Here is a 14152-nt window from a genome sequence, read left to right on the forward strand (position 1 = left end):
GCCTCTCTGTGGGGATCTCTCTACTAGAAACTTTACTTCTCTGCCAGGACTCCTCCACTCCTTTATATAAGGATGATAGTTGCAAATACTAAGCTGAGAACAGCACTTGTGGTCCCAGCACGCTACTCTTTCTCAATCTCCTTTTGGAACATCTCAATATAGATTATACCCTCTAACTATGGGTATTCCCAAAAGCTTTGTCCTGTTTTCTGTTCTCTTCTTTGTCTATACTATTTCACTTAGTGATTTCATCAAATCACTAATTTAATTATCACTTTTTTTTCTAATGAGTTTCAGATCTACTTAGCCAGTTTTATTTTCTCTCTCTTGATATCCTACTTTCAGGGCTATTAAGAGGATCTCATCAGATAATAATTGTAAAGTGATTTAGACAATGCCTGCCAAAATGTAGGTGCTAAATAAATGCTTTTCCTTTCCTCTTCACATAACAATTGTTTATTCATTTCCCAATGCTTATGGTTTTTGTTGTTGTTTCTAGCTTTTGGTTATCAAAAATATGTTCCTATGAAAATTATTATTATATATTGGCCTCTTATTGCTGTCTATATCTCCTTGGGATATATCTTGGTTGTATACTCTGTGGAATAAATAGCATAAAGAATTTGAAGTTGTATTTTTTTTTTAAAATAAATCCAAATTGTCTTCCAAATTAGTTGGACAAATTTACTGTCCAAATTTTCAACCAAAAATCTTTCCCCCAACACCTATTTTTTGCATTTTTGCTAGCTTGATGAGTATGAATCTCAGAGTGATTGCACATTTTTTTTAAAAGGTGGTTTTTGATAATTTGTATTTTTGTTCAAATTCCTTTTTTTTTTTTTTTGAAAACTGTTCAAATTCTTTGTCCATTTAACTTTTTAAGAATGACTCAGTAATAAAGATTTTTGTTGATTCCTTGTAGCTTTTAGATATCACTTTTACTAGCATTAATCTGTATTTTTTTTTGGATTTGAGCTGCATGGATGCTATTTGTGTAAATCTTCAAAATTTAATAATTGAAAATATCATTTTGTCATTAATGAATTTTTCTAAACCATTTCTAGGTATGATTTTTTTCTCTATCCATAATTATGGTAACTTACTATGAGCTATTTTCTTCTTTTGGGGAATATAATTTAGATTATCCATTTGTAATTTATTATAGTACAGGATGACAGATGCTGATCTAAACTTTTTCCTCTAAACCATTTTATGTTTTTCCCAAAGCTCTTTTCAAATAAAGAGATATGTTTTCAATCAAATAACTATTAAGTATTTATTAAGAAATTACTAAGTGACAAGTTTTATGTTAGGTATTAGAGATACAAATACAAAAGTGAGACAGTTTCTTCAGGGAGTTTACAATTAACTGGATTAACATACTGTTAATGAGTGAAATAGGAAACTTGAGGACTTCTCAAAATAGCTTTGGGCATTTCAAAACTCAGCACCAAGGATTTGTTTAATCATTAAGGCTCTGGGAAGAAGAGCAAAGATTTACTTTTCCAGCAGAAAATTGCAGGGGTAACCCCTTGACCTTTACTCAACTGCTTAGAGAAGAACGTAATTATTTAATGGCCTGGAGATATTCCAAAAGCTTCCAAACTGGCTAATCTCTATTTGTTGATTGAGAAAGCTGGAGGTAAACCAAGTTTCTTCAGTTATTTTAGAAACCTTTAACCCTTCTGGTTTAATCAATTACTTACCTCTAAATAAATCTTATCCTGAGAGATTATGTGATTTCTCATAAAATCATTAACTAAAGTAGATTGAATCTATAATCTAAATTTTAGTTTACAAAGGTCTGATGGGTTTGGGAAAAAATGATATTCTTTGTATAAACTTTACAATAGCATGTTCATCTCAGCTCAAGCAAGCATTTGCAAACATTGTAACAAGCTGACCACAGTAAATTTAGGCAAACACTTCTGCAATAAGTCAGCTATATTGACTTGACTAGAATTGAGCAAACCTTTGCTACTTCCACCCGAGCAGGCAGTGAAAATTAACCAGATAAGGGGAGGGAGTCATGGGTTCCTGTGGTTTTTGATTATTTAAATTACCTCTTAGCCCTTGTAAAACTGGCTTCCTCTCTCTGAAGAACTCATTGAGTGGACTGCCTGCTTCTCAAATTCCAGTGAAGCTCCTAATCTTCACTTTGAGAAATCTCTGAGTAGTTACTTTGAATTAGGGGTTGCGTTGCTGTCCCACACATTAAGGATACACAAGGTACAAATACACATGGACATACATAAGTTTCTGATTCCCCCTGTTGTTAGTGATCTCATCACTGAGTGTCATGTATGCATGAATTTACATAAATAAAACTACTGAACATATATGTGTATATACATACATATGTATATTACACATGTGGAACATGTTCAAACTTCTGATATATATCAATATAATATATGCTTATACATATTTAATATACAATGATTTGGGAGGTAATGAAGTAATAGTAATGATTATATATATGTTTATATATATACATATAGGTGTACATACTGAATGAGATGAGGTGAGATCTTTCAAGACAGTTGTGAAAATCGAGTAAGGCTTCATCTACTTCAGAGTTCCAGTAGGCCTGAAGGACTCTGAAGGGCATTGCCTTCCCCTCCTATGACATCTCCCTATTTCATCCAAATATGGGCAACTATGTACTTATTGGTCAAGTTCAATTTCATGGGTAGATCTCGCGTTTAGAATGTAAGACTCTCAGCCAATGAGGATGAGGGTCAGTGGTGGGAGGGGGCGTTTTGCGTTAGGGATTAAAGGTGCTGTCCTGCCCACAGGAGGCGCTTCCTCTCTTCGATAGTCTACTCGAAGAGTGGGACGCCCTTCTCGCGAGAATGTACAATAAACTTTGCTTTTCTCTAGAGCTCTCTCCAGCTTTTTTATTAAATGGTGACCCTTCACCATTTCCGTACCACACAATACTCACATGGATATTCAAAGATTTTGAGGAAAGGATAGTTCCTTTCCTGATTCCTCACTTATTAGTACCCCTATCACTGAATATTTATAAATATGTACCCATATACATATATGATGGCTAATACACACACACAAAATATACATATGTATATCTATTCCAAAATGTTTGGGGGGAGACAGGAAATACTGAAGGAGTAAAAAAAGGGAAAACTTTTAAAGGAGGTAACAGTTGAACTGCCCTTGAAGGGAGGTAGGTGCTACTAGAGAAAGTTTAGAGATCTGGAGATGAGGTAGAATATTGTATGTGATGAGCAGAGAGTAGTCTACTTGACTGGAATGTAGCATGTGTTAAGGGAAGTGATGTACAGTAATCTTGGAAAGATTGGAATATATATAGTGTTGGGGGTGGGAGGAGAAGAAAGGAATGAGGAGGGAGAAAGACTTGAAACTCAAAATCTTATTAAAAAGTGAATGTTAAAAAATTGTCTTTAAATGTAGTTGGGCATATGTAACATGTATCGGTCAACCTGCCATCTAGGGGAGGGGGATGGGGAGAAGGTGGGGAAAAATTGGAACAAAAGGATTGGCAATTGTGCTGTAAAATTACCCATGCATATATTTTGTAAATAAAAATCTATAATAAAATAAAGATAGAAAAAAAAAGAAATGTAGTTGGGAAAAAAATATAATACCATTTTTTTTTTTTAAAGAAAGATAGGCCAGAGGCAGACTGTGAATTTTAAATGGCAAATAGAATTTCCATTATATTGGGTGGTTATGGGGCAACTAATGGAGTTCTTTGAGCAATAATTCGTACTTTAGAAAAATCAATTCGCAGTTGTGTGCAGAGGGGAAATACTAGATGCTGAATGGAGGCTGATGTAATAATACTGGTGAGGGTTGATGAAGACCTGGATTATAGTAGTTGTTGGATGGATAGATAGAAAAGGAATTGTATATTGTGGAGATAGTGTCAATAAGAATTGGCTAGATTGGATAATAAGGAAGGGAGTGAAGTCAAACATTATTCCTGGGTTGTGAACTTTTGTGACTAGAAGAATGGTGGCCCTGAACAAAAATAGGGAAGTTAGGAAAGGGATGGGGCATCCCAGGAACATCTATTCCACATAGGTTAGGTTAGTTTTTCCTTAAAGTCACTGAAACTATGCTCAAGACTTAAGCTGTTCAAGGATTTACAATTCAAATAGTGTAGTTTAATCCCTTGTACTTCCTGATGACCTAGGGTCAAAGTCTAATCCTTCAGAAATCAGGAGCTCCTACCTCAGGCTTCATATCAGTATGCCATATGACAAATGTAGAGAAAGGAAGTTCCACTTAACTGAATACATGTTGTAGTTTTGCTGAATATTCTTTTCATGCTATGACTAAGCAAACTTCCTTTAAAAAAAGAAATAAGCTCTTAAATATTTTACAAGTATTTCATTTTGTTTTGTATACCACCAGGCCAACCTGAATAAGTCCTTCAATGTTTTGTAATTATTTAGTAATAACAAGATTAAACATTGTTCCTTGAGCTTAGAATCCCCATCTTGAAACAGGAGAAAGGGAAATAATAAAGGAAAGCAAAATCGAAATGTTCAGAGGTTCTGAAATCTTAATTTTGCTTTCTGTAGTTCCATTGTTTCTGGAGGTACTTCTAAATAGCTCATTGAGAAGTTGCTTGTCTATCTAGACGGAAGTAAAGAGTAGCCATTGGGGGATATTCCATAACTAGAGACAGATGTGAATGTGACCTGCAACTTTAAGAGCTATGTCCAGATAATGATAAATGCTACAAATTATTGTAGCTGAATTTTGCTAACTTTTGTATTTTCAGTTGATAATGATTTTTGGGTTCACCATCTATGGTAGGTCTAGTACCCCCATAAAGATGATAATTTGGGGTTCATTTAATAATTATGTTCAATTAACTAATTGGGACTTTTAATATAGAATGCAGGGGCTGTGCTATATGGACTTTATTGAGACTCTTTGGGGAAATATAGTAAGAATTAAACTTGAAGAGAAAATGCCTGATCCTTTCCAGTAGTCCAGAGACCTTTCTAGAATTAGGGATATGGACAAAAGTGCCCAAAGCATCCCATTTGACTTGAAGAGGACAGAAGGGTCAGTCCTCAGTCCTCAATACCAGCTGTATCTACCAAACCCCAGCACAGGAAAATAGTGGTAATGATGAGGGAAGCCTTAAACTGAAGGAGGGACCCCAAAACTCTCTGAAAACTTCTTCAAGAAGAAATTTTCCTTGAACCCTTCCTCTGTGAGACCTGCCCCAGGGAGCCAAGATAAAGTGGTTTATCTAGGTGGGGCTAGTTGAGTCAGGAGCTGGAGAATTCTAACCCTATTGAATTAAAGAAAGACTCATTCAATTCTATTCAATTCCAACTCAGCCCCCATCAAGAGCAACCCCTAGCTTGTAGCCAAGGCTTATAAAATGATCCAACTTGGGGCTCAGTCCTTGCAGAAGACTTAACATGCCATGCCATGCACAGCAGTAACCTCTGCCTGCTAAAATGATATTCTCTTTCAGTGTTACCCTCTCTTTATCTTCCTCACCTATTTCCTTAACAAGACTATATCTCGCTGTCGGGATTTCTCTATTCGAAACTTTATCTAAGGAATTCAGACTTTCTATTCATGCACAGCAAAGGCTGACTTCCCCAGTGCCAACAATAAACCTCTTTTTTACCAGTCTAGCTTTTGGATTCGTAAATTCCTTTATGAAGGACATCTGCATCACCAGAAGGAGGTTCCCAGAACTCTGCCATGTGCCGAATCCTAAGGGGATTTAGGGGAACCAAACCTCTTCATTTGGTTCCCTGAACTAAGTACCTGCCACTAACCTCATCATTTAACTCTCTGACCACCCTAACCCTAATCTCATCAGTAACAGACATGGCAGGACTCAGCCTCCATAGAATACACAGTAGAAGAGTGCTCAGAAGTCAGTAGTGGGAGATCCCACTATAATAGTCAGACTCTAGTATGAAATGTATTGCCAGGCCTCAGTAGAGAGAGATACTACTCTTACCTTATTACAACTGACTCTGACCCTTGATGAGAGCTGATAACTACAATTTATTGTTTGTTACTTTTTGCTATTTTTCCCCTTTGGGGAAGAAGCTGAAACACCAGCAGATGGTAGCAGAGAGTGTCATCCTCTCCAATAGAGAGCAGAGATGCTTCTAAGTGAGCCGCTCAGATGTTCAGTTCTTTTTCTCTGTTTATGTGAGGCATAATTTTAAGGCTGGTGGACAGCAGCCAAAAACATATTGGTAGCTCATACCAAGAAGATGTTTGTAGCACTAGGGTATGAAGGCACGAATCTCCCTGGCCCTCTGTACTGGGCATATATGGTCAGCATGTATATCCCTTTTCCCACTGATAGTAAGTCAGTTTCATGAGGACACACCTGCCTGGGTTCTGGACAATGGGCAGCGCTCTCAAGCGTACTCAGTCACCAGTGGAGGGAAACAAGGCTGTGTGCTTGCTCCATGCTTTTTGCATGATGTTTTCAGCCATGTTACCAAATACTTTCAATGAGGACAAACATGGAATCAAAGTCAGCTACCACACTGATGGCAAATTTTTCAACTGAAAAGGCTACAAGCCAAGACTAAATTGGAGGGATTGTTGGTACATGATTATTATGTTTGCAGATTGTGCTTCCCTCTAAAGCTGAGTTGCAACAAAGTATAGATCAATTCTCTGCTGCTTTTGCTAATTGTGGGCTAACAATTAACAGCAAGCAAACATGGGTCCATCAGCCAGCACCACACCATCCGTATTAGTTACAGCATATGGTGACGTTGTGAGTACAGTGGATGAGTTCTCTTATCTTGGCAATGTCCACATTGATAATGAGCCAGAGCTCATTCATTGCCAGAGCTAGCTCAGTATTTGGGAGACTCAGAAGGAAAGTGTAGGAGAGGAGAGGAGGGGAGAGGTAATAGACTGACTTCCAAACTGAAGGTCTAAGAGCTGTTGTGCTGACCTCATTGTGTATGCCCATGAAACTTGGACAGTGTACAAGCAAGGGTCATTCCAGGATCACTGGATCACTTCCATTGGAATTCTCTTAGAAAGATTCTGAAGATCACCCGGCAAGAGAAGATACTGAAGTCCTTTCTCAAACTAAACTGCCAAGCATTCTGACTTGACTATAGAGCTCACAATTCCAATGGGCTGGCCACATTGTGGAAATGTACATTTGGCAAAAAAAAAAAAAAAAAAAAAAAAAAAAATTTATGGAGAACTCACACAGGGCAAGTGCTCACAAGGTGATCAGAAAAAAAGTGATACAAGGACCATCTCAAGGTCTCTCTTAAGAACTTTAGAACCAAGCGTACGACATGAGAAACATTGGCACAGGACTGCCCAAAATGGCATGGCCTTTATCAAAGAAGTGCTATTCTCCATTAGCAAAGCAGAATTGAATTAGCTTAGAAAAAATGTGAGATATGCAAAGTTAGAGAAGCCACCCCAAATAGTCATATGAACTACATTTGCCCAACCTGTGGCAGAGCATTCTAGCTCATATTGATCTGATCAGCCTTAGTTGGACAAACTGTAACTCAACTCTAACATAGTGATGTCATTTTTGGTCCTCTTTGAGATCGAAGGACAATAAATGATAGTATGGTAATGAAAGAGAAGATGTACTGATATTTATATATAGAATTTGTCTTCTGACATTTAAAAAATATAATTTTATTAAATGCATTTTTTCACTGAATTAATGGTTCTTCTGGTGAAATGATGGGAGGTTTTTTTTTGTTTGTTTGTTTTTTTTTGTAGATTTTGGATGATACTCTTTTTTTAAATTTATTATATATTTTTTTATAATATTATCCCTTGTATTCATTTTTCCAAATTATCCCCCCCTCCCTCTATTCCCTCCCCCCGATGAGAGGCAATCCCATACATTTTACATGTGTTACAATATAGTCTAGGTACAATACATGTGTGTGAATATCATTTTCTTGTTGCACAATAAGCATTAGATTCCGAAGGTACATGTAACCTGGGCAGACAGACAGTAGTGCTAACAATTTACATTCACTTCCCAGTGTTTCTTCTCTGGGTGTAGCTACCTCTGTCCATCATTGATCAACTGGAAGTGAGTTGGCTCTTCTTTATGTTGAAGATTTCCACTTCCATCAGAATACATCCTCATACAGTATTGTTGTTGAAGTGTACAGTGATCTTCTGGTTCTGCTCATTTCACTCAGCATCAGTTGATTTAAGTCTCTCCAAGCCTCTTTGTATTCCTCCTGCTGGTCATTTCTTACAGAGCAATAATATTCCATAACCTTCATATACCATAATTTACCCAACCATTCTCCAACTGATGGACATCCATTCATCTTCCAGTTTCTAGCTACAACAAAAAGAGCTTCCACAAACATTTTGGCACATATAGGTCTCTTTCTGCTCTTTAGTATTTCTTTGGGATATAAGCCCAATAGTAGCGCTGCTGGGTCAAAGGGTATGCAGTTTGATAACTTTTTGGGCATAGTTCCAGATTGCTCTCCAGAATGGCTGGATTCTTTCACAACTCCACCAACAATGTATCAGTGTCCCAGTTTTCCCACATCCTCTCCAACATTCATCATTATTTGTTCCTGTCATCTTAGCCAATCTGACAGGTGTGTAGTGGTATCTCAGAGTTGTCTTAATTTGCATTTCTCTGATCAGTAGTGATTTGGAACACTCTTTCATATGAGTGGATATAGTTTCAATTTCTTCATCTGAGAATTGTCTGTTCATGTCCTTTGACCATTTATCAATTGGAGAATGGTTCGGTTTCTTATAAATTAGGGTCAGTTCTCTATATATTTTGGAAATCAGACCTTTGTCAGAACCTTTGCTTTTAAAAATATTTTCCCAATTTGTTACTTCCCTTCTAATCTTGTTTGCATTAGTATTGTTTGTACAGAAACTTTTTAGTTTGATGTAATCAAAATCTTCTATTTTGTGATCAATAATGTTCTCTAGTTCTCCTCTGGTCATAAATTCCTTCCTCCTCCACAAGTCTGAGAGGTAGATTATCCTCTGTTCCTCTAATCTATTTATTATCTCACTCTTTATGCCTAAATCATGGACCCATTTTGAGCTATCTTGGTATATGGTGTTAAGTGTGGATCCATATCTAATTTCTGCCATATTAATTTCCAGTTTTCCCAACAGTTTTTTCCAAATAATGAATTTTTATCCCTAATGTTGGTATCTTTGGGTTTGTCAAAGATTAGATTGCTATAGATGTACCCTTTTTTGTCCTTTGTATCTAATCTGTTCCACTGATCTACCGGTCTATTTCTTAGCCAATACCAAATGGTTTTGGTGACTGCTGCTATATAATATAGCTTTAGATAAGGTACACTTAGACCACCTTCCTCTGAGTTTTTTTTCATTAGTTCCCTTGCAATTCTCGACCTTTTATTCTTCCATATGAATTTTGTTGCTATTTTTTCTAGGTCATTGAAATAGTTTCTTGGGAGTCTGATTGGTATAGCACTAAATAAATAGATTAGTTTGGGGAGTATTGTCATCTTTATTATATTCGCTCGGCCTATCCAAGAGCACTGAATGTCTTTCCAATTATTTAAATCTGACTTTATTTTTGTGGCAAGTGTTTTGTAATTTTTCTCATATAAATCCTGACTATTCTTTGGTAGATGGATTCCCAAATACTTTATACTCTCAACATTTGTTTGGAATGGAATTTCTCTTTGTATCTCTTGCTGTTGCATTTTGTTAGTGATATATAAAAATGCTGAGGATTTATGTTGATTTATTTTGTATCTTGCCACTTTCCTGAAATTTTGAATTATTTCTAATAGCTTTTTAGCAGAGTCTTTGGGGTTCTCTAAGTATACCATCAGGTCATCTGCAAAGAGTGATAGTTTGATTTCCTCATTTCCTACTCTAATTCCTTGAATCTCTTTCTCGGCTCTTATTGCCTAGGCTAGCGTCTTACTGACGGTCTTAAATATATGCTCCTGATTATTCTAAGGAATAGTCCATTTATTCCTATACTCTCAAGAGTTTTTAGTAGGAATGGATGTTGGATTTTGTCAAATGCTTTTTCTGCATCTATTAAGATGATCATATGGTTCTTATTAATTTGATTATTAATATGGTCAATTATATATTAATAGTTTTCCTAATATTAAACCAGCCCTGCATTCCTGGAATAAATCCTACTTGATCATAATGTATTATCCTGGAGATGATTTTCTGAAGTCTTTTTGCTAATATCTTATTTAAGATTTTAGCATCAATATTCATTAAGGAAATTGGTCTATAATTTTCTTTCTCAGTTTTCGATCGACCTGGTTTAGGTATCAGTACAATGTCTGTGTCATAAAAGGAGTTTGGTAGGACTCCTTCATCCCCTATTTTTTCAAATAATTTATATAGCATTGGGGCTAATTGTTCTTTAAATGTTTGGTAGAATTCACCTGTAAATCCATCTGGTCCTGGGGACTTTTTCTTAGGAAGTTGGTTAATAGCTTGGTCTATTTCTTTTTCTGAGATGGGACTATTTAGACTACTTACTTCTTCCTCTGTTAATCTAGGGAGCCTATATTTTTGGAGGAAGTCATCCATTTCACTTAAGTTGTCAAATTTATTGGCATAAAGTTGGGCAAAGTAACTCCTTATTATTTCTCTAATTTCCTCTTCATTGGTGGAAAGATCCCCCTTTTCATTTGTAAGACTAACAATTTGATTTTCCTCTTTCTTTTTTCTGATCAAATTTACCAAAGGTTTATCTATTTTATTGGCTTTTTCATAAAACCAACTCTTGGTTTTATTTATTAATTCAATAGTTTTTTTACTTTCAATATTATTGATTTCTCCTTTTAATTTTTGTATTTCAAGTTTAATTTTTGGTTGGGGGTTTTTAATTTGGTCTTTTTCTAGCTTTTTAAGTTGCAGGCCCAATTCGTTAATTTTCTCTTTCTCTATTTTCTTCAAATAAGCCTCTAAAGATATAAAATTTCCCCTTATTACTGCTTTAGCTGCATCCCACAGATTTTGGTATGATGTCTCATCATTGTCATTATCTTGGGTGAAATTATTAATTGTTTCTATAATTTGCTGTTTCACCCAGTCATTCTTTAAGATGAGATTGTTCATTTTCCAATTACTTTTTGGTCTATTTACCCCTAACTTTTTACTGAATGTAGCTTTTATTGCATTGTGATCTGAGAAGAAGGCATTTATTATTTCTGCCTTCCTACATTTAATTTTGAGATCTTCATGTCCTAATATATGGTCTATTTTTGTATAGGATCCATGAACTGCTGAGAAGAAAGTATATTCCTTTCTATTGCCATTCAGTTTTCTCCATAGGTCTATCATACCTAGTTTTTCTAATGTTCTATTTACTTTTTTTATTTCTTTCTTATTTGTTTTGTGGTTTAATTTGTCTAAATCTGAGAGTGCAAGGTTGAGATCTCCCACTATTATAGTTTTACTGTCTATTTCTTCTTGTAATTCTCTTAACTTTTCCTTTAGAAAGTTAGATGCTATACCACTTGGTGCATATATGTTTAGTATTGATATGGCTTCGTTATTTATGCTACCTTTCAGCAGGATATAGTTTCCTTCCTTATCTTTTTTAACTAGATCAACTTCTGCTTTTGCTTGATCTGAGATAAGGATAGCTTCCCCAGCTTTTTTGGCTTTACCTGAAGCATAATAGGCTCTGTTCCAACCTTTTACCTTTACTCTGTATGTATCTCCCTGCTTTAAGTGTGTTTCCTGCAGACAATATATTGTAGGGTTCTGATTTTTGATCCAATCTGCTATCCGTCTCCGTTTGATGGGAGCGTTCATCCCATTCACATTTACAGTTAAAATTACTAAATCTGTATTTCCTGCCATCCTATTATCCCCAGATTATGCTTTTTCCCTTGACCCCCCTGATCCCCCTCCCTGATATTTAATTTACAGACCCCCCTTGTGACACGCTGCCCTCCCTTTTTAAAGTATCCCTCCCCCCTCCCTCCAAATCCCTTCCCTTATTCTCCTTTTCCTTTTCCCTTTTCCTCTCCCCCCTTTTAATGAGGTGAGAGAAAGGTCTCTGAAAAACAAATATGTCAATTATTTACTCTTTGAGCCTCTTCTGATGAGAGTAAGATTCACACAATGATTCTCCCCCTTACTAAATTCCCTCAGATATGGTGTATTTTCTATGCCTCTTCCTGGGATGTAGTTTCCCTCTTTTTATCATTCCTTCCCCTTTTTCCGAAACGACCTCCTTCCCTTTACTACACCCCCTTTTTTTCTTTTATATCAGTAAAATCAAATTATCCATGAGTACTTTTTATATACCCACAACAGAGTTACAGTTCTCAAGGGTTCTGTGTACTTTTTTCTGTTTCTCTTCAGTCTTGTGGATATAGATCAAATTTTTTGTTTAAGTCTGGTTTTTTTCTTAGAAACATATAGAATTCCTCTATTTCATTGAATGACCATCTTCTTCCATGGAAAAAGATGCTAAACTTAGCTGGGTGATGGGAGGTTTTTTTTAATTAAAATTTTATATTTTATTTTTTCTAATTACATGTGAAAAACATTTTTAACACTTGGGCTTTTTAAGTTTTGAATTCCAATTTTTTTCCTTCTTTTCCCCTTACCCTTTCATTGAGAAAACAAGAAATTTGGTATAGATTATACATGTGTGATGATGTAAAACATATTTCCATATTAGCCATGTTGCAAAAGAAAAGACAGACAAAAAATTAAAAAAAAAAAAAAAAACATTATTTGATCTAGATTCAGATTCTATCAGTTCTTTTTCTGGAGGTAAATAACATTTTTTTCAATCATAAGTCCTTCAGAATTGTCTTGAATCAGTTCTATCCATTGTGCCATCTAGCTGTCCCCCTTTTCCCTTTTTAAAAATCTCTTTGGGATACAGACCTAGTAGGTGGTATTGCTAGGGTATGCAATGGGATGTCTTCTCTTGGGGCTAAACAAATTGTACTATGTGAATGTGCTGTAATATTAATGTGCCATAAGATGTGATGAAATGGACATTGTCTTAGGAAGCTGAAGATCTCTATGAAATGATGTAAAATGAGCAGTAGAACAATTTATACAATGATAACATTTTAGAGAAAATAACTTTGAAAGGCTTTAGAACATTTAGAACAATGCAATGAGAAAGAGAGGGAGGGAAGAATAAAAGAAGGAAGGAAGTGAAGTAGGAAGGAGAAAGGGAGGAAGAAAGAGAGAGAGAGAGAAGAAGAAAGGAATGAAGGAAAATCTCTAATATATAGTCTGGCAAAACAAGTTCCTATATATCCATGTCCAAAGATCTTATATATAGATATCTGTATCTATATCTATCTACATTTTAAGTTCATCATCTTTCTATAAGAAGATGAATAACATATTTCATCTTTGTTCTTTTGGACATGTTCTTTCCCTTTCCCTTTTCTCCCTCCTTCCCTTCCTTCCTTCCTCTTTCCCTTTTTCCCTTCCTCCCTTCCTCCCTCCCTTCTTTCCTTTGTTCTTTCCTTCCTTTTTTCATTTCTTTCTTCCTTCCTTTCTTCTATGTGCCCACTGGTGAGAGTCTTCCTAATCATGTGAAACAGTATAATTTCTATACAGCCTGCCCATTCAAGTTTGAGCCAGAGAATGTTTCCTTTTTGTGTTTCTCAGAATTAAGGGGATTCTGTATTGGGTCTCTTATTTCTCTGTTCATAGGAGAAAACTTGTTTCCTTCGCATTAGGAAGATAATTAAACGTTGATGAGAATACACTCCAGGGCTAGACTGGCTTGCTTTTTGTCTCTGAGTATTCCCTATTTCTACCTAATCTTTTTTTTTTTTTTTTTTTTTTTTTTTTTTTTGCTGATGCATTTGGGGTTAAGTGACTTACCTAGGGGCACACAATTAGGAAGTATTAAGTGTCTGAGGCAAATTTGAATTCAGGTCCTCCTGACTTCAGAGCTGGTAATCTATCCACTGTGCTACCTAGCTGCCCCCTACTTAATCTATAAAGTACTTAGGAAAGAAATATTTCTTCACGGGGAGCCTCTCACTTTTTTCATTTCCAACTCCCCTTTTTGTTTCTTTTGTATTTCTCATTAGAGTGGCAGCTGAAGTTTGACAAAGAAGATAGAAAGGCAGGAGTATATTGAGATTTGATTGTGATATAGGAAAAGGGACATTAATGG

The sequence above is a fragment of the Sminthopsis crassicaudata genome, chromosome 1 (assembly GCF_048593235.1).
Source record: "Sminthopsis crassicaudata isolate SCR6 chromosome 1, ASM4859323v1, whole genome shotgun sequence".
Classification (NCBI taxonomy): Eukaryota; Metazoa; Chordata; class Mammalia; order Dasyuromorphia; family Dasyuridae; genus Sminthopsis; species Sminthopsis crassicaudata.